The sequence below is a fragment of the Hesperophylax consimilis genome, chromosome 23 (assembly GCF_061612785.1).
Source record: "Hesperophylax consimilis isolate HC1 chromosome 23, BYU_Hcon_1.0, whole genome shotgun sequence".
Classification (NCBI taxonomy): Eukaryota; Metazoa; Arthropoda; class Insecta; order Trichoptera; family Limnephilidae; genus Hesperophylax; species Hesperophylax consimilis.
The window spans coordinates 26,038,444-26,042,203 of record NC_142858.1 but is presented as its reverse complement, the minus strand read 5'-3'; positions in this window follow the sequence as shown (position 1 = coordinate 26,042,203).

Here is a 3,760-nt window from a genome sequence, read left to right as displayed (position 1 = left end):
AACGCCAGAGACAGGCAGGGAGAGGGCGGAGAACGCCAGAGATAGGCAGAGAACGCCAAAGATAGGCAGGGATAGGTAGAGAACGCCAAAGATAGGCAGATAACGCCAGTGATAGGCAGGGATAGGAAGAGAACGCCAGAGATAGGCAGGGAGAGGCGGAGAACGGCAGAGATTTGCAGGGATAGACAGATAACGCCAGATATAGGCAAGGTTAGGCAGAGAACGCCAGAAATAGGCAGGGAGAGGCGGAGAACGCCAGAGATTTGCAGGAATAGACAAATAACGCCAGAGATTGGCAAGGTTAGGCAGAGAAAGCCAGAGATAGGCAAGGTTAGGCAGAGAACGCCAGAGATAGGCAGGGAGAGGCGGAGAACGCCAGAGATAGGCAGGTAGAGGCGGAGAACGCCAGAGATTTGCAGGGATAGACAGATAGCGCCAGAGATTGGCAGGGATAAGCAGAAAACGCCAGAGACAGGCAGGAAGAGGGCGGAGAACGCCAGAGATAGGCAGAGAACGCCAAAGATAGGCAGGGATAGGTAGAGAACGCCAGAGATAGGCAGATAACGCCAGTGATAGGCAGGGATAGGAAGAGAACGCCAGAGATAGGCAGGGAGAGGCGGAGAACGGCAGAGATTTGCAGGGATAGACAGATAACGCCAGATATAGGCAAGGTTAGGCAGAGAACGCCAGAAATAGGCAGGGAGAGGCGGAGAACGCCAGAGATTTGCAGGGATAGACAGATAACGCCAGAGATTGGCAAGGTTAGGCAGAGAAAGCCAGAGATAGGCAAGGTTAGGCAGAGAACGCCAGAGATAGGCAGGGAGAGGCGGAGAACGCCAGAGATTTGCAGGGATAGACAGATAACGCCAGAGATAGGCAAGGTTAGGCAGAGAACGCCAGAGATGGGCAGGGATAAGCAGAGAAGACGGAATGCTAAAACTCGGTCTTGCCTCACACTCATAGTTTCATTCATGTTATTATGACTCTTGACATGGCCCGACTCAAGTTTCAGCTTCAATTTAATCGTGCCATGTTTTCCTCGGGTGTCCCCGACTTCTATTGATTTCCTTAATACTAATTTAAAAAGAGAATTATAGTTAACATTAACTGAACCCGGTAACAATGGCGTCGACTGACTAAATAATCCCAGCATCCTTCTTTGCCCTCCGCCATAGAACTGAAGAAGAATGAATATTTTGTAACCAAATATATTATTTTTTCCTTCTCTTTGAGCTTCTCGAAATTCACCGCTTTTCTAAATACCTCTACTTGAATTTTACTTACTTACATATTTTTTATTTAACTAACCCACTCCCCGACATCCGCTCGTGCTGAAACAGAAAAACTCATTGTCAATGATAATGCATTCTGTAAACTTTTAGTAGCAATCACGTACACACACGCGTACATATACATATTTATATGAAAATGAATGACATGACAGCAGTTAATGTACGAAATAAATGTCTGTCCTACGCAATCAGGATTTCGCTCACTTAGCGCGGTTGTTTCCAGTCCCTGAAAAGAAAGGTTCAATTCTAACTCAAACCAAAAAATACACCTTATTTAAAGTTTTAAAAATTCATACCAGTCAAGAGCCATATTTCACATAGAGGAAGTTTCAATCCTCAATCAACCCATTTCAAAATATATATACACATTAATAAAAATAGATGTACGAGTATTATGGATCAAATACAATTTTTTACGAATTGTATTTTACCATATTTATTGAAAGATTTAAATAAAAATCAAAAAAAGTTTTCCCAGGGCTTTAAAAGTAAGATCTTCCTTTCTGATACGTAATTTTTTCTAGATACGTAATTTACTACCTTAAATAAAACTCCTCGCTTATTATTTGGTTGATAGATATCTTCGCAGCGATTTGATTTAAAAATACATTCCAGCATTGTATGAATTACTTCCAAGGATAATTTAAGCTGACTATTGACGTAAATTGTTGTTTATTCGTTGGCTATCAATAAAACTTTTATCGATCTGCTTATGGGTCGGAATAAATTCGTTTTTTTGTAGATGAAGAAGTCATGAAACCAACTGGGAAGAATTGCATCTTTGATAAAAAAAATAGTTACTTTAGCGAGTATTACAGATTCAGAGAGTCGAAAAAAATATCTGATAGAGGAAGACCAGCAGAATGATATTCGCCATCGTTGACCTATGGCAATTGTGTCGGTTATCCAATAAATGGTTGCCGGGGAGGCAGTACCCATAACCTCCTCAAAAACTGAATCTCTTGCATTGGTGACTAAAGTGGTATCGTTTTTTATAACTCAGAAATGCAACAATGTTATTCATTAAGTTGAGCGGAATCACATTAATATGCGGTTCCAAATTTACATAAAATCATTAAATGCTGGGATTATACTTCATTCAAACTAACAACCGAATGAAAATCGCTATTAATTCAAACTACCTCAATGGAAAACCAAATTACTGTATTGTGGTTAGTATAGTGAAATATGTGACAAATATAAATCAACCTGCAAGTATTTTTATACCGCAGGTTAATTGGAACTGATGGCTAACCAGATAGTAGTATCAATTATACAAAACATTTACAGTAAATTTTGGAAGTACTTAAAATATGGTAAATGTACAGTAATGAGATAGGCTTAAATGAGGATAGGCTTAACAGAAACTTAAAAAAAAACTCTTTGTAATAGTTAGATAATAATGAAAAGTCAGTGTTTCAGTTCAAACATGGCATAAAATTATCCTTAAACTCGTATTAATTAGAACAATATATATAGCTAGTTAAATGCATGATTAAAATAGATGTTCCTCATTGTTATTTTAACTGATACAAAGTTTTTTTAACAATTTTTGCATGAAGGATGAAGAGCTTTTTTGGATATTTACCGAATATTCAACTAATCGTTATTAAGGACGGGTTGTTTCGGAGAATTTGAACAATTCATCAAATTTCAACGTTCATTTACGGGTTCTGTGAAAGTCCTACTCAAGTTCTGTTATTACATCATTATAGGCTAGTTGCTTGACAAAACTGAAATTAAAACAGAACTTGAAAAAATCTTACACAGAACTGGAAAATCAACGTTGAAATTTGATGAATTATTCAAATTCTCCGAAACAACCCGTCCTAACAATAATTTTGATTTTTTTCCCTTAACTAAGACAATAATTGCCATGGTCTGATCTGTCATAACCATTTAATCACAATGAGCGTTCCCATCCTACAATTTTAACCTTATAAAAATATGTTTTACACCATTGATAACCCTTATGCTATGTTAGCTAATGTTTTTAATATGCCTTTATTAAAATAAAAAGCTATAGGTAATAATTTAACATTTAAGCAGTGCATATTTTAACGAGGTCACTGCATAATATCTTTCTTCTTAATTTCTTTCACTAACTTTGCACTTATTATTTCTTTTGTTTTGTTTACTTAGATAAATTTTTTTTCACTTTTCTATACTGTACGAAAACTTTCATTAACTATGATGAATGTAAATGGCATTTTCTGAATGAATAAATTTCAGACAGTTAATGTTTTATCTGTACTTAAAAATAAGACATGTTCAACCCAATAAATCAACAAATATAGCAAAATTTTAAGTGTGACTACACATTTAATAAGTCTAAGTACAAAAAAAAACTTTTATCAATTGTATTCAAAGTTAAATCAAAATGCAAATATCCAGCTATCCCGAAACGAATGAAGTGAATATTTCGCCGATCGATGAAAAAAAATAAAACGATTATAACAATTGGAATA